This window comes from Trichechus manatus, unplaced genomic scaffold, assembly GCF_000243295.1.
Source record: "Trichechus manatus latirostris isolate Lorelei unplaced genomic scaffold, TriManLat1.0 scaffold00032, whole genome shotgun sequence".
Taxonomy (NCBI): domain Eukaryota; kingdom Metazoa; phylum Chordata; class Mammalia; order Sirenia; family Trichechidae; genus Trichechus; species Trichechus manatus.
In genome coordinates, this window is record NW_004443968.1 from 20,371,985 (window position 1) to 20,396,249 (window position 24,265).

At 36.2% G+C, this 24,265-nt stretch overlaps 1 long non-coding RNA gene across 1 annotated transcript in view; it reads left to right on the forward strand.

Moving 5' to 3' along the window:
* LOC111820284 (uncharacterized) overlaps nt 1-24,265 on the forward strand; it is a 68,013-nt gene that overhangs the window by 21,310 nt on the left and 22,438 nt on the right. The window contains exon 2 of the long non-coding RNA XR_002823840.1: nt 1,250-1,337. This is a non-coding gene — a long non-coding RNA (uncharacterized LOC111820284). The remainder of the gene's footprint in view (nt 1-1,249; nt 1,338-24,265) is intronic.

Here is a 24,265-nt window from a genome sequence, read left to right on the forward strand (position 1 = left end):
ATATTAACCCTCTAACTTCTCAACCTTTTTTTTTTTTTGGTGAAAATACGCATAGCCAAAGATACACCATTTCAAAAATTTCTCCATACACAGTTCAGTGACATTGACTATGCTCTTCCAATTGTGCTGTTATTCTCACTTAAGATGAAGGCTTACAGAACAAAATAGTTTCTCATTTAACAGTTACTACAAAAAAAAAGCAACTTTAAACTGGATTGCTTTTATTTTTAGTAATAATAATAGAAATCCCCACAAATATGTTTTAAAGAAGTTCTTAGTTATAGATTTTTACTGTGCGATAGACAGGGAAATTGAAGCACTGAGAAATCTCTAACGTCAACTAACGGGTCAGTTTTGAAGCTGTTTTTTGTAAAAGAAAAGAAGTACCGGGTGGGTATATTGTGTTCCTTCATACTCTGTTCCTGCCTTACCCCAGAGGCAATGTTAGGTCAATGTTTCAGCTACACAGCTAGCCATCTCCCCTAAGACCCAGAGCTGCTGCAAATCATGTTTCTCTGGAATGAGGGCGAGGGTGAGGAGTGGGGAAAGGAACAACAACCCTCAATATTCTAAAAAAATAAATAAATAAGGATTGCAATCTCTCTCAGATTTTTAAATACATATTAAATTTGTCTTACATAATTTCCACATTCTCTTAAATTCTCTGAAGTTTAGTTGCACTGGTAAAGAAGGTTAAAAATATCAGCACGTTATATTTTTATTGCCAAATTTTTATTTAGAAATTTTGCAAACCTAAGGAAGGTGGAAAAGATAGAACAATAATTACCACTATATCCTTCACCTGGATTCATCAATTTTTTTGTCACATTTGCTTATATCTGCCTACATATGTGCTTATGTTCCTACATTTATAAGATAGGGTTTACTCAATTAAAAGGAAATGGGTGAATTTCTCTCAGAACTTTATTGCTTTTTTTTTTTTTTGGTAATATATCCACCTATTTTTTTGTCATGTAAAAATTGCTCTTGTAAAAAAATACATCTTCAATCAATTGAGAGTAACCAAAAAGCTCTGGGGCCTTTTCAGTCGCCTATTATGTTCCTCTTTTATAGTAAGAGGCTGATTACAGTGTAGATATAACTTTACCTGTTGTCAGGAGAAACTATAATATTAGCTTGCACACAAGTTGTCTTTAAAATTTGTGTTGATGCTTGTTTTCCAGACCAGTTAATTCATGCTATTCTATTTCTTTTTATTTCTATTTCCATGTGCTGGAAAATGAATTAGAGTCAACAGCAGGTGGCAGTGCTAGCAAAGGTTGTGACTCTGGATATGCAATCAACTTGGGAAAAGGGATGACATCTTTCAAACCAGAGTGAGTAATAAAAATAGTCCATAAGGAATCTTTAAATAAAATCAACATTTATCTCAAATTTATTTAATTTTAATAATTATTTTAGGAATAAGTTGAAAAATGCTAAGATAAATGTATTTAAAAGTATAGGTTTTGCGGTTGAATTTTGTTTTATTTATGGGGTCAAAGAACTGAGAAAAGCCAGCTTGTCTTATCCTTGTTTTTTGCTTGTTTTATAACAAGAAAGACAATCTGAATACTTACAATTAGAAAGATTATACAGTTTGAGTCCTTTTAAGATTTGTAGGAAAAATGTCACAGCGACATCACTTATTTCTATTGTTGAAAATACAATTACTTTGAAAATTTGTGGCAAACTTCAAGAAAGCTCTTATAAAACTCAGCTACTATGGTTCAACAGGGTAATCTATTTTAGAAAGCTTAAAGTACTCTTGACATTTGTGGGAATAATTTTTAAAATTCTCTTTAGTTACAATTTGTTTCAAAGGCCATAATTTTGTTGCATTTTCTTCTTTTATTTTAAAAAAAAGGAACCTAAGGAGGGAAAAGAGAATTTTTGTTTCCTTTGAGGTAGTCTGATGTTTTACAAGTTTTGTGTGGTATTACTAGAAACGATGAGGACTTTTGAGGCTAAGATACCAGAAACTGTTTAATATTCTTCGATTTTAATAGCTCTGTACGTGAGTTTGAATAACTTGCATATACTGCTTATTTACTCATATGTGTATATGTCCATCTATCATCTAGACTTCAGCTAACAGCAAATTTGTTGACTTCTGTTATTAATGTAATTGTTTAACTTATTAAGCACTTAGAACACTTATATTAGAAAAAAATTTCTCAAATCATGTAATTTAATGTGATCATTACTCAAATGCAGAAACCGAGGCCCAAGAGAGATTTCATTGAAGGAAATTTAATTAATAGTGTGAAAAGACCTTGTTACATTCTGTCTTGATTTCAGGAATATTCAGGACTGACTCAGTTGCAAATTGTTATTTTATTTACTTACATTCTGGGGACTCCTGAATTTTTTTTGGCGGGGGCATTCACCACATCCTATATTTTATTATGAAGAAAATGACCTTGACAAATACTCCGTCTTATCCAAGAAGCATGTATTTTAGCTACTTCTCTAATTAACTGAATAGTTGACCTCCTGTGCCATTTGTTTGATGTGTAATTAAAATTAGACAGGTTTTTTTTGAACCTAAGTCTCAGTGCTTTTTGAGAAAGACCCTATGTACAGGTAACTATTACTATCTTTGCATTTTGAGACTGATAAGTGGAAAAAAATGACAAAATATTTAAGCTGCATTAAGACAAAATAGCAAGTTATCAGGAAGTTTGAATAGGACAGATTCCCCCAAGGAACAGCTCATTCTAGGAAAAACAAGCAAAACAGAATCAGACCTTCATTTTTTCATAGTGAATTAAATTAGAACTAGGAAATGAGACGGAAACAGTCTATTCATTGTATGTGGGATATCGTCTTGAAATAGAAACACATTGTTCTCAGTAAGATATCAATGATTTATTGAAGTTATTGGTTATCTCAAGCACACAGTTTTTTTTGCGTACTTTTGAAGTTTGGTTAATGTTGAAATATTTAATCATTATCCCTATTAACACCTGTTACTTACATATCGTAGCTTTTTTAAAGGTTTGGTAAATCACTGTTTCTTGAAAATGCTCCGATCGAGTTCATAGCCAAGTGAAAGTGCCTTAAAAATAGAACTTTATAAAGTTCGGCCTGTGGTAATCTATGTTTTAAATTATAGCACGTCTCATTCCGAATCAATACAATGAATTGATTTGTAAATGTTTCAGGCAGAACTGCTTTCTTTGAATTTGTCTACTGAAGGTGCACTGCAGTTAAAGCATCTTTTCTTCTGCATAATTAAGTCTGTGTTCTTGGCCTTTCACTGAGTTTAAACTGGGTTTAAAAGGCAGAAATGTATGTTAAAGCAAAATTATGCACATCCATTATCCTTAGTCTTTTAAATATTGAAGCATTTTCCCCCCCTTTTGGTGAGAAATAGAAGAGAAAATAAAGCTAAGTGTCCTGAACTTTAGTTCTCATTTCTTAGGACATTTTAAACTATTTCAGTTCTGGAAGAAATTGAACTGACTGCCCTCAAATCCCTAAACTGCTTGAACACACAGTAACATTCTTTATTTTTATAGCTATATGGTTCTGTTTAAATTACAGAATATGAAAAAAAGTAAAAATGAACAAGATTGTGATTTATATTTTGAGAATTCTGGAAAGGGTTTGAGTTAATGTGTAAATGGAAAGAGCTACAATGATTTGTTGTTTTTGATGTTAGCGGCCGTAGAGTAGACCTCCAACTCACAGTGACCCCATGCACAACGGAACCAAATGCTGCCTGGTCTTGCACCATCTACATAATCAGTTGTGGAGTGGACCTTGTGATCTATAGGGTTTTCATTGGCTTATTTTTGGATGTAGATTGACAGGCCTTTCTTTCTAGTCTGTCTTAGTTTGAAAGCTCTGCTAAAATCTGCTCAGCATCATAGCAACATGCAAGCCTCCACTGACGGATTGTGGCTGTGCATGAGGTGCATGAATGACAGTGATAGATCAGTTCAATTAACATTTGTTGAGTACATATAATAGTACCTTCTATGGCACTGGGTTAGTTACTTTATAGGCACTTTTTTTTCCCCCAACAACAATCTTCCAAGGTGTTTTATTCCCTGTTTACAGATAAGAAACTGGAAGGTTAAGCTCTTGAGCCCAGGATTAAAATACAGGTCAGTAGGACCTCCAAAACGTCGTGTTGCTTCTCCACCTTCTTGTTGCCAGGTGCTGGGGATACAAAAATGAATCCACCCACTTTTTTGCCTTCAAGGAATTCATAATGTGGTCTATTGAGAGACACAGACATTCAAACAAATATTTCACATTACCGTGTGATGTGTTCCAATATATAATGGTATACTAAAGGAAGGGAGGGAATTATTCCTGCGGAAGAGAGCCAACTATTCAATCAATGAGATGTGCTGATCTTGAAGGACCTGGAATTTTATGCTAAGTAGTTTAGGACTCTTGGGTTACTCTGCTTTAAAACGTCCCTCATGATTGGTTTCCTAAATGGTTATTGGTGCTGGTGTGTTTGCTATTTTTATATGCTTGAACATACATTTAAACTATTTGACATAAAGTTATTAAAAATTAGTGATTCGGTAAGTTCTGCTCAAGTATTTGCACACCAGACTTTTATAGAACAGAATACAGTTGTACATGAGTATTTGCAATACTCATTAACAAAACATACTCTCTTTTTTTAAATGGAGACACATACTTGCAAAGTGGATTCCATTTGTCAACAGTTGTTGTGAAACAATGCCTGCAAGAAGAGTTACTGATAGTGACCATTTGGCAACTTCATATCAGATTTGTCAGTGGTTATGAAATATGAATGAGGAATTTTAGATAAAATACATGGCTGCATTATAAGAGAGATGACTTGTAGGATTTTTAGATTGTTTGAAAATATAACGGTAGATAAATAATTGTTTGGGAACTGGAAAAAGCATTAATGTTCTGAAGCATATATTTGCTGTCACCACATCTGACACACTGAATTGAATTACACAGAAGCACCCTATGGATTGATACCTTGCAGGGATTGGTGATCTTTCTAAGTGCTATTATCTGCTGTCAGAGATAATTACATTTTTAGATGGACCAACTAAAATTTTATTTTTAAATTTCATTTATAATTTGGAAATTGAGAAAAACCTTAAAAATTTGGAATATCATTCTATATAATATCTGGCTTCTGCTTGATGAAGTTGTATTTTTTTGTTCCCTCAAATATTATTCAGTTATGGTGGTTCTCACACAGTTAGGGCTCTTTTGTGACTTTAATAATAGCAATTGTATTCTGAAAGTAAAGCGGTTGATTTATAGATATATGGATAGGTTCTGAAGTACTTTTGTGATAAAAAAAAATGTGACTGAGTTTGTTAGGAATTTAAAACCCATAGAGGGCTCAAATTATACTTTTCTTCAAGCTAAAAATTTCTTAAAGTGTGTAGCAGTTACCCTGGAAAGAAAATTATATGGAAATGCGACAATCCGCCTCATAAACACTTTCAAGAGTAGTTCCTCTGCCATATGTACAGTTTGAACAGTTGTTTCTCTTCACCAGAAAGCAGGTGTCCTTATCGCTGTCAGCAGCATGAACACAGAAATAAAGTTTACTGTTAAAACTTTTCACATTTTCATACATGTTTTCTAAACATGAAATTGTTACTAGAAGAAGGAAGGAGATTTTGAGTCAGGTAAGGAATAAGGCAGTCTACTTTTTTTTACTATGTGTGTCAAATTAATATAAAAAAGGTGACGATTGATCATTAGCCTTCTTTATGCTCTTTGGGTTAAAGTATTTTAATGTTTATCAGACAAATATGAATCAATTGTGCTATGAAGTGTGAGTGTGTATATGTATGTTTTATCTTGCTACTTCTTAAAGAAGGAGAGCCACATTTCTGCTGTTCTTTTTCAGACGTACTAGGTTAGAATTCATTTTCGGGCTTTGTATAAATAGGCCTAAACAGATTCTGAGTTGATTTCAACATGCCGGTATCAGGAAATAAGAGTGTTGGTACCTAATGATGGTCTTGCTGTTGAATCATTTTGTGCCTAGGAGGCAGATTCTGAAATTCTTATTAGCTTGTTAATATGTCAGACATAATTGGAAAGTATGGAGTGTTTCCTAATTATTATCCTAGTAACCTCAACTTTATGTACTTCTGTTTTCTCAACACTGTGGATATGTGTGAGCTTCAATTAATATTTAGGATTATGAAATCACAGATTTAAAGGTGTAAAGTGTGTAAATGTCATTATTCTAGTAAAAATTCAAATTTACAAAATGAAACCTTTGAATAGCCTTGAATAAATTCCCTCCAATAACGTTGATCCTGAAATGACCATAAGAGGGTGCAAAGGCATTGCAGAAATGAACGAACCCCATTCCTAGAATGAGAATTGGGAGAAGTGTATCTGTGTGACCAAGAAATGTTTAATATCTCAGAAAGCATTCAAAGCTTCCAGAGCATTTCGTTGTACATGAGATAAGTATATGCTCATCTGCGTATAATCCTACTTTTCTTCCTTGATTTCTTCTGAACAAACAAGTTGTCACGTGTTGCTTCTTGAAAGCTGAAATAGGATCAGATCAGGAAAGCAGTGTTGAAAAGGAGGATGTCAATGTGGTTGCTGTTACTGAAACAACTGAATCTAGAAATTTTTAAGTCACAAATTACTATTTTAGAGAAATCTAGATTGTAAATGTTGCACTTTATTGGTAAAGAGGGGATTGATTCTTAGAAAAAAGAAGCTTTGGAAAATGTTGAGGAATAAAGACAATGCAATACAAAATGCAAAGTTTCTATTTATTTGCTAATTTAGGCCTTAAAATTATTTTCTATTTTAGAAGATAGAATTTTGTGGAACATATCTGTTGGCTGACTCTAATGGCTTATATGGCCCTTTGCAAATTTTAAGAAACAAATCCAACCTAAACAAAACAAGAAACCTAAAATTAATTGTAAATATTAATAGATTAATTCATAGAAGGAACTTGCAAGGTGTCACTGATAGGGCAGTTGTTTTGGCAAGATTTCAGTGCATAGTCTTCGTTGAACAATTAGGAAAGTTAAAATTTTTTTTCAAAATAATGTCTTCTTTTATTTGTTTTGTGATAGGTAAAAAGAAATTGAGTAATGCACCTTATATAAGCTATAGGTGAGAGGAAGTAAAAATAAATGATTCTTGAACATTTAGTTTTAAGACTGAAAAACCTGCTTTAGAAATAATCTCTTTGGTGATTTTATGTTAATTTTTTAAAGTAAAATCAATCTGACAGGAGATGTTAACTCAGTGGGAACATTTTATGTGTAGATTGTCATCTTCTAAGAGATGCTCAACACTCACAGTATAACTCGTTTGTTTCACCATCAGAATCTTAGCACCATGGAAGCTCCTAAAAATCACCATTTTGTTTTCTTTTTGGTGATTATCCTCCACAATGGTTGAGTCCAGGGAATATCTGGTAACATGATTTTATACAGTGGTGGGTACAAGGAAATCAAATTCTTAGAATTTGTATATCTAGGTAGATACCTAGATAATAGCCCTAAATGTCTAATAGTAACAATATATTTCTGAAAATTTTCATTACAGGCAAGATTTTATAAAACATTCTTGGTTGATAAAACAACAATCATTGAATATCTCAGACTTATGTATGAATGTCAGAAATTAGCAGTGAGGTCTGGGGCTAAAACAGGTTAAGTTCAACGGGATTTGGTAGCTCAAAATCCAGTCTGCCAGTTTCTTGTTGAGGTGGAGAAGGCTGGTCAATTTAGAAAAGAAAATTAATGCTCTTGCTGAACTCTCAGAAATGTGTTTTGACAACGACTGGGAATATCTACTAAGATTCATATTGATCTCAAGAATTAATCAACAAAAGATAACATAAATCTCAATTTCACTAAATATTTTAATAAGATTCTAGATATAGGCAATTCTGTTTTGAAATAAAAAAGAAAAGAAAGATATTTTAATCCAAAATTTTTACCTTCTCCCTTGTGGCCGAAAGATAGAGATCAGAGCATATTGTCATCTCAAGAAAGCAAAAAAAAAAAAAAATTTTAGCTTTAGTCCATCCGTTCAACATTCAGTAACTATATTCCAGGAATTGGTCAATCAGTTGCTATTTTAAGACTAATCAATTCTTAGCAATTGGAGTTCTAAAGAAATGAAATTATCTTTCCCTTAGATTCTATGTCCATTGAAAAGACATCAGATATCCTAGTGCTTTCAATAAACATTCCAGTCATCCGTCAGTAATTTCTGGATGCTACAGATGGGTATAACTGAGTTAAGAAAGCCAGTTGTGTCTTCTCATTTAGTGTTAATATGATCTTTTTGGCTTATTTTGCTATACTGCTTTTTTCCATTGTAGTTAATTACTTTTGTAGCTCAACTGGGCAGAGTTGGTGCTATTTCAATATCTAAAGAGTTACATTTATAAAATTGAAAATTGCTACTTTAGGTACAAAGAGTCTGCTATGGAAAGGGAATTGTTTTATATTACAAATATACCTTTTTTGTTTCCCCTTACTCATAAAGCAGCAGGGATAGCCAAAGGTTATTTAATTCATTCCTCAACCTGTAGTCAGGACTGCATGCCATCCTTCAAAGACAGATTGATATTTATCTTCTTTAAAGGGTCTCAAGGGAAGGAAAATCTATAAGCTACCTTGGTGACCCATCTTAGTGTGGAACAACCCTCATACATTTATACAAGAAAGAATGAAGAAAATTCCAGCTTGACATAAAAATCATCATTTACGATTGGTCACTCTGAGAATGAGGGGACGACTACACACTTCTTATTCCCTCATGGAGAAGATGAATGACCTCTCACAGCCTTAACTTTCCCCTTGCGTTCTGCCTGAAATAATCGTGATCTGTAAATGCTAAATGGAAGGAGATCAAGAACAGCTGTCAGGCAATATATGCAATTTTGGGAAAATGAGAGGTTGAGGGAAACTTGTGAATATCCTCCTCCTCTTGCATTTCTTTTTCGTTTTTCTTTCAATTCATAGGTTTTTTTTTTGTTTTTTTTTTTTGCCTTTTTTTTCTGCCTTTATTTTGGTCACATCTATTTCTCCCAGCTCATTTTCCCTCTAGCCCCTGTCAGTGAACACAGAGTTTGGCCATGATGAATTGTAACACTCAGGAGAAGAACCCTCTGAATAAGTGAATGAGGCTGACACAGGAGCTGAGCTAGGCCTAAAATCTGCAAAGTTCATCTCAACCCTAACTCAGAAGCAGATGTTCCAGGAGTGGAATGGACAGGTGATGGGTGAGGGAAATATGTCTCCAAGAAGAAGCATGAAAATTGTCTCCTGGCTCTCTGTGTAACATTAAGGTACTAGTCTTTTAGGTATCAGGAATAACCTTCTATCTCCCTACTTTCGTTTCCCTGCTCCTCCCTCCCCATCATCCACTACATGCACCATAATTTGGAATTTTGAAGAAAGCAAGATTTAAAAAAGAACCAAAGCAGGAGTTGTATTTTAATAAGATGACAATTTTGGACTACTCCCTCTGGAGATGGTCTATTCAAAAGTGTGCTTTGTGGATATAATGCTATTTTAATGAAACCAGCCTGAGAAATGCATCATATTACTACATAATCAAGCTGTGATAATGTTTCCTTTGGATATTACATCAGTGTTCCATGATCTGCTATGATTCCAGATGAAATTTAAGGTGTTGACTACAGACAATAAAATCCAAAATCATGCTGATCTTGGTTACTTTATTCTCTTCTAATGTGATACACTGTAAATTTAGACTTCTGGGGCATTCTTACTAGTTCCCAAATTACATTAACGGGGATTGGAGAATAAGATTTGCTTTAGATGCATGCATCCTTGCTTAGGGAATGCTGCCTAGCATTTTTGGGGGTGGAGGTGGGGGGGGGAAAGGGGATAAGGCATTAGGTTGTGGAACTTAAAAATGGTGTAAATGGCATATACTTACATTGAGTTTCCTTTGATATTCCAAATATTACATGTTTAAATTATTTAAAATAACTGGTTGCTTTCGAATTTCAGATATTGCTTTGCATGTATTACCTTGTACTAATACTGTATGGAGTTAAATTTACACTGAAAAATAATGCAATTCTGGCTTAGGGATGGAGTGGTAATATAGAAATGATTCTGAAATATAAAATATTACTCTATTGTCTTCTTTTATGGAATGTCTTGGTGAAACTTCTAGGCACATTTAATACTTTAATAAATCTCATCCTCCCATGGACTTGTCCTGGTGGCTCGAGAAGGATACCTCCCTTAGGATCTGTTCTTCAGAGTTTTGCCTGTTTCCCATTATATAGCCAAAAATTTAGTAGTCACTTATTGATGCTTCCGTCTCCCTCATCACCGATATCCAATCCATCAGTAATTAATCCTCATACTAACTTTAAAATATATTTTATTCTGACCTTTTTTTTTTCAAATCTGCCCTATTCCATTCCACTATCACCTCTTGCCTTGATGATTGCAAAAATCTCCTAATTGGACACGCACTTCTATGCTTGCTCTACTCCAATTTATTTTATTCACAGTAGGTAGTGTTAGCTCTTAAAATCTTACTTCAGATTGTACCACCTCTCTGCTTAAGACTCTTCAATGATTTTTCCATTGTTTTTAGGCTTAAGCCCCAACTTTTTACCATGGCCTTACAAGTACTTCACAGTTTAGTCCCTGCCTACCTCTCCAACTCCATTTCAAACTATTTTTCCTTTCTTTTAATCCACACCAGCCACACTTTCGTCTGAAAGTGCTTAAACAGGTCAATTTTATTCTCACGTTAGGGCCTTTATGCTTGCTGTCCACTTTGATTGAATTCTTCCAACTCAGCTCAAATGTCAAATTCTAATGAAGAACGTTTTTGACCATCCCTCTAAATGATAACACTCTCCCCTTCCAGGTACTACCCATGGATGTAGTCCCTTTATAGCATTTATTACATTTTCCTGTGTGCTCCACTCCTTTTGTCCCTTGTTCACTGCACTTCCCATCCTTAGGGTCTAGTATGGTGTCTGATCGATAGTGTTTTCCGACTTTTTTCACATGATGGCATACATAGAAAATGTTGATACTTATCTGGCATACTTATTATCCATTTTCTGTAATCCCAGTTGGGAAACTCTAGCCTAGCACATAGCAAATGTTCAGTAAATACTTGATGAGAGAATGCTTTTCAAAGAATCACTGGCAGTTGTCTTTGGAAACCATCTTGTTTAGTATTTGGTTTCATGATCCTGAAAATTACCATACCTCTTTTCCTTTTCTCTGTGATCTACAACCCCAGGCTAGTCCTACCAATCCACGGCAGTCGCTGGCTTCTGGGACCCCAGCCTGAGCTCAGACTCATCTCCTTTCACTAATCTGGGTATGGAAGTCTAACATTTTAATACATTGCTTTGTAATTTATCTGTATACACATAAACATTGTGAACTCCTAAAGAACAGAGAGACTGTGGCTTGTTTTTCTATGTATTCATAGCACTTGGCATAAAGTTGGTACTCAATAAATGTTGAATGAATATTCCTTGTTCCAGCTATGATTTCCTCTCTTTTATTAGCTATCTAAATTCACTTACTCATGATGTGGATGACATATAAATTCTTTCTGTCTTTCATGCCAGTTTCATATTTTTTCAAATGTATTTATATATTATATTTATACTATTAACAATATCAGAGTTAAACTGGTTTACATTACAAACGCCAAGAGAAGAGGGTTTTGTATTTTTTGATATGAAATCATTTTGAGAATTTGAAGGAAGCTGACAACTGGTATCCACCCTATCACAAGGTTTCATATATAATTTCACTGAATTCATGATACTCTGAGGTCATGCTATGAATTCTGAAGAGAGAACAATTTCTACGTAGTTCTTTGAACCACATGGAATAAAGAAGGAGCTAAATTATTTTCAATATTAACTAAAATGAACATGCAAAAACTGTCTGGGAAAAACAAAATATAGCAAAAAATGAAGCTCAGTTGGTTTTAAAGAAGCAGAATTAACTTAGAACAAATTTGATGAGCATATTTTTTTCCTTGTGTCTTGGGATTTTTTTTTTTTTTTATGCCAGAAGTTTGACTTTTTAAGATTACCTACACAGTCATAGGTCTTAAAAAATAGTTCTTATTAGGTGTCAGCAAAAGCCGTTTCAATTTGTGCAATTTCTCATTTGTAGTTTTTTCTCTTTTTCACTTTCTCTATTTCAATTCCTTCAGCCTATTCAGTTTTCTTATAAATTATTTCTTCTCCAAATATGAGATTATATTCCTAAAAAGAATAATCATATTTATTGCTAAGAGACATGAGTTTATGGTGATAATAGGACTGAGGACATAAGAAACCTGTAGGATAATCCTGATTTCCTTTGCTTGCCTTTTCTCTACCACAACACCAACAGGTCTCACTGCAGATTTGTGAGAGGCCCATAGTTCCAAGTCTTCCCAATGGAACTGCCCCGACTCCCCCACCCAAATCTAAAAGGGAGGCTTGAGAGACCCATCTAAATGTAGATTTCTGTAAAGGCCCCCAGCTCTGTGTCTTCTGGATGAGGCATGCCTCCCTTATTTTCTCCCCTCCTCTAGCCCCTCAGGGCCTCCATGAGTCAGGAGCAAGGGAAGCTCGGAGAACTTTTGCCCGTTGCTGGTAAGACAATCACTATTCATTCACCTCACCACTACAAACTAGCTAAGAGAATAATACCCCCAAAGATGCTGTCTTTAGAAGTGTTTTGTCTTCTTCTCCTAAAAGAGCATTAGGACATGTTACACCATGCTTTATACCCCTATTTCTCTCAGTCATCTTCAGAAGACCAAGAATCTCAGTTCACATATTATCTCTGGGGCTTATACCCCATAAAAATTGCATATCCCCTAATATGACCACAATTTTCACTTCTATTCATACTCCAAACCTTTTCAATGTGCTATTATAATTTATTATCAAAATCCCAAGTCCCTGATATTTTCAACTCTCCTCTGATCATTCCCTTCACCATTATTTTTAGATTGGCTATCCCTTGAGGACATCGATTCCTTTCCAGTTCTTTCTGGTGGAGACTATTTTTACCTCTCAGATCCCTTGTATAATGGGGCCTGGAAGGAGATAGGTGTCTTCTTTCTCTCTCATTGTTTCCTCCAGACCATCATATCTTCCTCTTACCTCAAAAATCCAAGGTCCTTTGATAATCTTTGATAATCTATCAGCCTCCCCCTTAATTCATTAAAGATTTGAGCACCTGGATCACTGTCATCTTTCTTGGTGATTTCAATATCCATGTGGATTATCTATAGATAACCTCTGAGCTCCTTGACTTCACTTTTCCTGACCACACTTGTAAAACTGATGTGGCAGCAGCAACTGACCTCTTCTAACTTCACAAGGGGGAAGGAGAATCAAGATCAACAGCGCAAGGCTGATTCCTTTGAGGAGGAGGTCAGACATGCCTCCACCCTGTAATCTTTTTACCAATTCTGACATCAACCATCCCTCCCAAGGCACTTTCTCCTTCTCTGCTGGGGTTGATAATTTGTTGCAATGGCCACACAGAACTCACAGACATACTCATGATTATTGGGTTTATTAAGGAAGTAAGAGGTTACAACTCAGGTTCAGAAATGCTCAGGACACAGTTCTTTGATCAGGACAGCCTCTTCTCAGCCCTGCCTGCAGGCATACCTCTCTCTGGCCCCTTGGCCTCTGTCCTGCTCAAGCAAGTGTTGCAAAGCTCTTTTAGCTGTCGATAAGTGCCCAGAGCACCCCATTCTGCCCGTAAGCCTCAGCCCAAACACACTCAGCTCTCTCACTCCGTGGGTCGATGAGCCTTGCTCTGCCACCAAGTGCCCCAAGGCACCACACTCTTCCAGGAAGCCTCCTGCATGAAGTCACTCAACCTTCTCACTCTGTGGGCTGGGAAGCCCACTGCGCTGTCTCCTGCCAGTTACCTGGTTCTGCTGCCTCTGATGCTGCCATTTGTTTGCCACTGCTTTTAGCTGTCTCTTTCTGTCTCCAGTGTTACAGCTCTCTCTCTCTGTTTTCTGGATCTAGGAGGTTCTCAGTGCAGGGATCCCAAGTCCAAAAGACTCACTCCACTCCTGGCTCTTTTTTCTTGGTGGTGGTGAGATCCTCCCTTCCCACCTCTGAGATGGCTCGTTTTAAGTCTACTAGGATGGCAAAACTGACCAATCCAGTCATTAGGGTTCCATACACTTTATTTGCATGGTCCCACCACCACAAGAGTGCCATGAACCTTATTTACATTATTAGCAAGCTATCTGATCTCCTTGGTGGGCCACAAGCACCTCATTTGCATAGTCCCACCTAGTCATTTGGTGGGAGTTACAAAGATTATGGCTAGAAAGGCCATGTTAAGTAATTCACAGAACTGCAACACTTTAGTTCATGAAGTACCCTAGATTTTATCCTTACCAATAGTTGCATGCCCTCCAAAATCTTGACTTCAAGCATTCTACTCTTTAACCAACTGTATTACTTTCCCGTTGCTGGTGTAACAAATTACCATGAATGTAGTGGCTTAAATGATACAAATTTATTATCTTACAGTTCCAGAGGTCAGAAGTCTGAAATGGGTCTCACAGAGCTAAAACCAAGATATCCATAGGGCTGTGTGTCTGCTGGAGGCTCTAAGGTAGAGTCTATTTTCTGCCTTTTCCAGCTTCAAGAGGATGCCTCCATTGCTTGGCTCATGGCCCTTTCTCCTTCTTCAAAGCCAGTAGTGTAGCATCTTCAAATCTTTCTTTTCTCTGTGTCTGACCCTCTGGCTTTCCTCTTATAAGGACCCTTATGATTATATTGGGCCCAGTTAGATAATCCAGGATAATCTCTCCTTCTCAAGATCCTTAATCACATCTGCAAAGTCCGTTTTGCCATGTAAGATAATATATTCATAGGTTTTGGGGATTAGGATGTGGACATCTTTGGTGGGCCATTATCTTGTCTATCACATTAACTATCTTGTCTTTTTGGGTCACTGTCTCCAACAATTAGTTGATTTCATTTGGATCTAGTCCTTTTATTGTGCCACTTATTCATTGTCTGTTACTGCCATCGTGGACTCACTTTCCTCCTTATCCAGTTCATATTCTATGGTCCTTTACTACAATTACTCCCTTGTAGATATGCTCAACACATTCCTGCCAGGCCCTCCCTCTCCAATATTGCATCCTTGCCCTTTTGTCAGCTCACCAGACAAGGACGAGCTCATTAAGCTGTGTCCCTGGCTAAAACTTAACCAACTCTGTCTTCTGCTTTGTGCCTGAACCTGAGCAGCAGAATGTGGCTGGAGAAAAAGGAATCTTTCTAATAACTCTCCTATTTCTTTCTGTGTGGAGAGGCTTTAAAAGCATTCCTAGCTTAACTATATTCCCTCATTCACCCTGCACTAGAGGAAGAGTGATGACTTTCTCTACTTGGGAGATTGAAAGGAGGAATTGGGCTTGTCTGTGTCCTCCTCCTTCTTGGAATCTGACTGATCCCAAATCTGCAGGAAGCATGACTTCCCCTCTGCTCTGTGCTATGTTGTGAGAGGTATCTGCCCTTATTGAGAAGCCTGCAGTTTTCCAGCAATGACTGTAGCTAGGATGGCAGGTCTACCTAATTTTGGTGTTCATTATTAAGAAGTTCACTTGTCTACAGCTATCAGACGTTTTCCAGAATCAGCTTTATCAACAATAATGGAAACATTTGGTTTCCTGTTTGTTTTTTTTTTGTTTTTCTTGTCCCTCTTTTTTTTTTTTCACACTTGTAATAAAACTTGAGGGAATTATTTATTGGGTTCTTCCAAACTTTGACCACTCTACCTAAAATAGCTCCATTTTATTCTCTATTCCTTTGTCCTGTTTTATTTTGCTTCACAATATTTAACATTATCTTATGTATTTATTTGCTTGCTGTATGTTTCTTCTGCTAAATGTAAGCTCCGTTAGGGAAGGACATTTGTTCATTTTAACTGTATTCCTAGTGCCTTTAACAATTCTTGGCTCATAGTAGGTTCTCAATGAACAATCATTGAATAATTGTTGATGAAAAGAATATGAGAACATTTTCAGCATCTTTTTAAAGTTTAATTTAGATGCTTATAATTTTATTTTGCTTTATTACAAATATGTTAACTCTCAATTATTCAAGGTAGAGTTAATTGGCTTGATGATTAAACATGGTAAGAAGTAATAATAGATAGTGCATGCACTAAAAAATTAAAATAACTACAAATAAGGAAAATTCTGCATGCCTGAAAGTGTCTATTTTCTGTGGAAGTACGTAATAACTACTTGTATATTAAATTATGTACTTCAGCTTGGCAACATTGCTCCCCCTTCTCAGTCAGAAGCATAGAATAATAATTTGACTGTTAGAATCCAAGCAAAAAAACATAGTAGTTAATGTTAAAAGAAATATTAAACTTGAGAAAAGGTAAAGAAATATTAGATTCTTTATAGCACAGTATAGGGAACCAGACAATGTTTTGGTTTGAAAATTTTCTTTTGCACCCTCTCTGAGTTCTTCAAGTGGATGAAGAAGTGAAACTATGATAAAATGTCCTTTTTTAAACGCAGTGGTTAAATTTGGATCCATTAGCAATGGTTAGAGAAAATGCTACTAACGAAGAAAAAAGTTTATTTGAATTCTCAGAATGAGATATATAACATATAAATACACTGTCCCTCTTTTCTGATAATAGACCCAGGTTTTCCATGTGGGAGTTATTTCTTCCCCATTTTTAGTCCATGTAATTCAGGGAAGGTCTGGTTGCTCTCTTGACTCCAGAGGGTGTCACAAGGAACAGGCTTGACTGATCACCGTATTCCATGACTCTTGTTATAATCACTAGTACAGAGAAGAGTTCATGACTCAGCTGTCCTGATCAATGTTGATGCCAGGACTTCTATTGGAACTCTTGGGAACAAAGTGTGCATTTTAACTGGGGTTGATCTGGTTGGTGGAATATAAGTATGTAGCTGCTATTGGCCATCTTGCTGCATGACAAATCTACTAATTTACCAAATTTCAAAATTTTATTTCTTTTAAGAATTATAAAGATTACCACAGTTTGTACTGGGCAGAGTGCTTTTAAAAGTTTTTGAAAATTCCTAGAATTTATTTTTCTTTATATCAACATTTTAAATAATATTCTGGTTGGCGAATTCTAAGGACTATAGACCAAAACCAAAATTCATTGCCGTTGAGTTGATTCTCACTCACAGTGACCCTAAAGAACAGAGTAGAATTGCCCCTTAGGGTTTCCAAAGAGCGGCTGGTGGATTTGAACCGCAGACCTTTAGGTTAGCAGCCTAACTCTTAACCACTGCACCACCAGGACTCCAAGGACTATATAGTGATTTATGAATTACTATATATATACACACACATATATATTTCCTATATTTATTTTAAGAATATATATTAATATTTAGAAAAATTGTTTCATCATCAATAAACAATGGCATTTCATAGAAAAAAAATCAGTCTGTTTACTTCCAATCACTTTTTGTTATCATCAGCATTTTGACATTGTTAAGATCCCTCTGCTAATTTTCCATGTGGTGTTTAAACTTTATTTTTTTAAATGCTAGCAGATTTTAATATGAAATGTGAATTTTCCTCTTGTTTTATAGCTAATTTTTTTTGCTTTAGCAATCTTTTAGCATTTTTAGGATTTTTAGAAAATTTCTATTTTGAGTCTTATAATTTTCATATTTTTGTTTCATAGATGTCAAATCTGAGGTAGTAATCATATAATACACGAAAGTAATGAAAGTAAATGCTTCTGGCCATCCTAATCTTCCTAATACTGCTTTGAATAATTTTACCTTTTCATATCAAATCTCTGAGCAAATGATTTCCAAATTGATGTACTCAACTGTTTATTGTGAGAAACCAGAATAACTTTTCATTTCTTTTCAATAATTTTTGTCATTTCCTTTTTTCTTAATCTTTAGGCATTTTTAGTTTTTTTTTTTTTTTTTTAGCAATTCATCAAGTGGTCTATCAGATTACTTTATCTCTATCAGTTGTTTACCAATATTTCTGCCAAAAAAAATTGTCACTAGAGTAATTTATTTTCATGGAATTGACTTTGCAAAAAAAGATTTTTGGTGAGATGACCTAAAATCCTCTTTCTATTGCAGAGGAGAGCCTTGCTAAGCATGAATTTAATGCAGAGCTGAGACATAGAGACAGATTGCTGACAACATCATTTGAACACCTGGATCCTGTTATGCTTAAAGATAGAGGTTGCAGATTGGGTTCCCTTGGTTTAGAAACTCTAATGGAGCTTAGCATGCAGGAAGTACATTAGGGAGTACTCTTGGGATCAACACCTGTGGAAGGGATATGAAAGAAGCTGGATTGGGCAGAGGGAGCAGTTGGACTGTGATGTGGTCTCAACAAAGACCTTAGAAGGCTCCACAGGGAGCTCTGACACTGAGATGGTCCTCAGAGGTGCCAGACATGGGAGTGAAAGGACCAGGCCTAAATCTCCATATCAGTCAGTCATCAGATGTGGGCTCTCAGGGAAGAGGCATATCCTTGGGTAAGGCAGAAGGAATTCCTGGAGAGGGCTACCAGTTAAGGGCTAACTGATGATATCATTTCCAGCATCTGGCAGCATAAATCCTTCATCCCTGAAGGAGAATCTGGATTACACATTACAACATCCGTTGCAGTATATCTACCCAAATTACCCAGCTATAGTAGCAAATACAATCTCTTTTGTTTATGAAATAGTACGAGTTGAGACTTTTTCATTTGTATGTAGGAGGGTAATTTCAGAAGGTAATTTGGCTGTATCTCCTGAAATTGAGGGATTGATGAAATTGTTGCTTATCTTAACTGTGATACTGATGATTGTAATCTTGAGTTAGAGATGTTCAGGACTCGCAGATTGATGAGGTCATATGGTTGAGTGAAAAGAATGGTAGTGATGATGAGGGATTGGGGAAATAGCAACAATAAGATTATTGTTAATGTGGTCTTGGATTTAATTTCCTAGACTGCCTAAATATTGTATAAAATTTTAAGGAAATTCATTTTTTATACCATTTTATCTATTTTTTAATTAATAGGCTTTATTTTTAAGAGAAATTTTAAGTTTATAGGAAAATCGAGCAGAAGGTAAGAAAGTTCCCATGTTAACACTCCCCACCCTTCCCTTTGCCCTATTACTAACATCTTGCATTAGTGTGGTACGTTTGTTACAATTGATGAACCAATATTGATACCTTATTATTAACTAAAATCCATTGTTCACATTAGGTTTCACTTTTTGTGGTATACCATTCTATGGGTTTTGACAAATGCAAAATGTCATGTATCCACCATTACGGTATCATACAGAATAGTTTCACTGTCCTAATAATTGTCTGTGCTCCACCTATTCACGCATCCCTCCCCCTGGACCCTGGGCAACCACTAATCTTTTCACCGTCTCTAAAATTTTGCCTTTCCAGAATGTCTAATAATTGGAATCATACAGTATGCAGCTTTTTCAGACAGACTTTTTTCACTTAGCAATACTCATTTAAGGTTCTCCATGTCTTTTCATGACTTAATAGTTCATTTCCTGTTATTGCACTTTTTATCTCTCTTAATTTTAATTATAATTTTCCTTCATCTTTGAATTCCTGTGCCCTTCTCCTGTTGCCCCCAATAATCGATAGTTGACTGTATTTTTTAAAAATTCTAGATCTCCATACAAATGTCTAATTTTTTTTGATATTAAGATTCAGAGTTATTGACTCCTGCCTCTGTAGTTCTAATCTGATCCCAAAGAAGCATAAAATTCCATGGTTAAGATTAGAAACAAACAAACAAACAAGAAACATGGAATTGTGTTTATTTAACTAACTCAACTCTGTATTACCAAAAAAAAACCCAAAACAAACCTGTTGCCATCGAGTTGATTCCGACTCATAGCAACCCTACAGGACAGAGTAGAACTGCCCCAGAGAGTTTCCAAGGAGCGGCTGGTGAGTTTGAACTGCCTGCCAACCTTTAGTTAGCCAACATAGCTCACCGTATCTCTTAACCACTGTGCCACAACTCTGTATAGGTGAGACAATCTCCCGTTCCAAACAAGTAGTATTTTTTTAACTGCTTCTCCAGTTCACAGTATCGTGTTCACAGTTCTTTTGCTCCATCCATGTCTCTTCCTTGCAGTGGCATCAGAGTATGTTACTGAAAACTTCCGGCCGTATCAATCTTCTTTTGCACATCTCATTTTTTCTATTTCCAACATCTAGTTCCTTCTTTTGTTAATTATCCCCAGCAGAAATGACCCCATTTTATTTTGCTCAACAAGCTATATCCTTGATATTTTATGAAAAATATTGAAAAGTACATAAGCATATTATAGAATTTTGATTAAAGTGAGTTTATGGTTAGGGGGGTGTAATATAACTGCAGTTTTCCAACATGGACATGCCACAGAGATCAGTTTCACTGTAAAAATGACATGCTCCAATTTTAAAAGCTATGCTGTTTATGATAGAAAGAAGAAAGTCACTTGTCAACTGTAAAACTTCTCAAGGTTTCTCATGATAAGACATCCCACTGTAAGTGGCTTAGAGGGTCAGAGATATTTTTCCTCTGTTGTAAATATTCTGTGTATGAAGCTGACAATGTGGGCTCAATGACTTAACGATGTCAGGCCATGGGTCTGCATCTCGAGGATTCTTTTAGCTTTTGCCTCATGCATGTTGCCTCGAAGTCACAGATGGCTGCTGTGGCTTTGGACACCATGTCTATGTTCAAGGCAGGAAGAGGTGGGGAGGAAAGAAGGGTTGATACTGGCTTCATCTGTCATCTTTTTTCAGGAAAACAAAAGCTTTCCAAGTTACTCTCACGGTAGACTTATTTCCCCTAAATGACTTTGCCCAGAACTGTGTCACTACCACTCTGGATGTGGTAGCGTATGTAGCTTTCAGCCTCAATAGTAGAGAAGGCAAGGTATAGGGGTTTGGGTAAGGGTGTAAATTGGGCAAAAACATAGTGTCTCCTACTTCAGGAGAAGCAGTAAAAGAATAGACTAGTTTCCAAGTGACCATGGAATCTGAGTCTTCCATGATGCAGAACCTGGGCCTCATTGTAAGAGGGCCAGAATATGGATTTTTTTTTTTTTTTCAGTATCCCCAGAGATGATCACACTTGTGGTGTTTCTGTCTAAGTAATGTTCTGTAACAGCATTTATAAACTATTCATGTGAATATCAAAAATAAAATTTATGAATCCACAGTGGAGAATACCCCTTTCTGGTGACTGGAATGCTTTATCTAGCTCAACAATTTTCCTAGCATTAAATACCAGGGAAATTGAATTATAAGCAGAAGGTTGCTTGGGAAACATGGAATGAGAACCAGGGGAGGTAGAACTGTATTCAGATCATGGTAAGGTCTTATGGATCTTGCACAGTGGAGGACTTATCTCTAGTGATTGTTCACGTCTCCGAGATGTAGAGACTTTCTCCCATAGAACATATTGGACAGAATCACAGTGACAGTTTTAGCTCTGAAATTCTGGTATTTCCAGTTTCATATTCACCATGACCCATTTCATAACAAAATTAATTTCCCTTATTTTTCTAGTTCTTCTGGAATGTCCTCACCAGAAACCCCAAGATTTATAGATTTCATGTAGCTCTCGCCTTGACTATTACAATTAAACTTATGTTCTTTTACAAAGAAAAAAGAGCCTGTAAATGTTCAATGTGTGTTCGTTGAATGAATGGGTAACAGAACTACCTCTCTTTTTGAACCATCTCTAAACTTTGTGGGTCTGGATGTCCCTTTGGTTTTTCCTTATGAGAAAGCATCAGACGAGCATATCCACACACAGATATAAGTTTGACCTGTTTTATCTCCCCAAACCATATTTTCTGCAGACATGATGTTCCCCTCTAGTGACTAGTCTTTCCTGATGATGCATCAAACCAAGCAAGTTGGACAATGTTCTGTTGTGATCCGTAAGGTTTTTATTGGCTTAATTTTTGGAAGTAGATCACCAGACCTTTCTTCCTAGTCTTTTTGCATCTAGAAGTTCCACTGAAACCCATCTACCATGAGTGACCCTGCTGGTATTTGAAATACTGGAGGCATAGCTTCCAGTATCATAGCTGCATGCAAACCATGATACAATAAGGTGATAGACTAGGTGGTGGAATTAGGATAGGCTATGCTAACATAAGTTCAAAAATCTCAGTTTAATACAGTGAAAGGTATTTCTTATTCACAAATTAGGCATCTTAGGGCAGCTGGCCCAAATTTAACTGCAAGGGGGGTTGCCCCATAGACCAGAAGGTGGCAAGTTATAACCTACACACCAATTCCAAACCACTGCCTGTTTTTGTACCACCTAGAGCGAAGGATGGTTTTGGCATATTTAAATGGTTGGGAAAGAAAGGAAATATTTTGTGACACAAATATAAAATGAAAATTCCAGTGTCCATAAATAAAGATTTATTAGAACACACACACACACAATTTATTCATTGCACAGGAATTAGACTGTGGGAATAGCATCTCCAAATAGGGATTGCACTTCTATCCCATATAAATTGGGGCCTGTTTTCACTTGCCTTGAAGCCCAACTCTGCATGGTGTCAGATACCAAGACACTTGCATCTGCCTCTGAAGGTCTTGGAGAGAAATATCTGTCTTTATAATAGACTTTTAAAGGACACATACAGGTATTTTACACAGTGTACCACAGAGAAAACTTCTGAAAAGTCTCTGAGCACATCTCTGCTTCTATGCAGACTTTCTCATCATTTAACTATTACTTATTGTGTAGTTCTTCAGTTCCAGACACTTTTGTAGGTGCTAAGAAAGCAGAGAAAAATGCCAGAGAAGTTCCCTTAGTATCTGGAGCTTACTAGAGTAGTAGGAAAGGAGACATTAAACAAGTAAACAATATAAATAAACAAAGTAATCTTAAATAGTTTGAGTGCTATGTAGAAAATAAAATAAGGTAATGCATAGAGAGTGGAAATAGATACTTTAGACAGCGTGATTAGAAAAGGCCTCGATGGGGTTAAATTTGAGATGAAAACTGAACAATGAAAAACCCAAAAACCCGTTGCTGTAGAGTTGATTCTGACTCATAGGAACCTATAGGACAGAATAGAACTGCCCCATAGGGTTTCCAAGGAGCAGGTGGTGGATTTGAACTGCCAACTTTTTGGTTAGCAGCCATAGCTCTTAACCACTGCTCCACCAGGGCTCTGAACAATGAAGAGAGTTGGCTATATAAAGATGGGAGGGGAATTCCAGGCAAAGGAAAAAAAAATAAGAGATGAGGGCAGAGGAATAGATGAGAGCCTAATCATATATGGCCTTATAGATCATAATAAGACACTTTGATTTTTATTTTGATTGCAATAGGATGTCAATAGAGAATTTTAAGTAAAGGAACAACATAATTGGATTTCTTTTCAAAAATTATCACTCTAGATTTTTGGAAACTAAGATTTTTGGAGGCAAGAAAAGTGGCAAGGAGATAGATTAGCTATTGTAGTAATCCAGGAGAGATGTGATGCTGACTTAGGTTAGTGGGTTATTAGAGAAGATAATGAGAAGTGGTAGAATTAAGATGTATTTTAGATATACAACCACAAGGCTTGCTGATGATTGGGATAATAGCAGAGAAGGTGGTCATGAGGAAAAGAGGAACCGAGGGTGATAAACTTCCTTTCTCTCTCATTCCCCAAGCAGTTCCCTCAGAAGGGAATGTTCTTCTTTGCCACCTCCACATCTGCCCCATGTCATGCTTACTAATGGACCCCCTTCCAGATGCTCTCTTCAGAGACACCCTCTGAGAAGTCCATCTTTTGCTGTTGCTGCCTTGTTTGTGAAAAGCAAGTGTACCAGAATTCTGTTGAACATCCATCTTGGTTATGCCATGTTATATTTATCTGCTATGTTCTTGCTATTACCTCTGCCTTAAATTGTTCAACCTGTCCTTTTGAACTTCCCTAACTCTCTCCACCTCTAGAAACACATTCTTATCCTTCAAATATTAACTTCTCTCTGTAGCTTTCCTCACTGCCATCGGTGGAATTAATCAGTCTGTGCTTCCATAGCTTTTGTACCTATCTCTAATATTTTATTATAGCACTTTTCATATTATATCGTCATTGTTTCAATTGTTGCCTCTCCTGTTGGATTGTGAGCTCTTCAAAGGTAAAGAAAATTTCTTTTTTCACCCTCGTATTCCTAACATCAGACACAGAGCCTGGCACATTACGGGCACTGACCAAAGGTTTGTTCA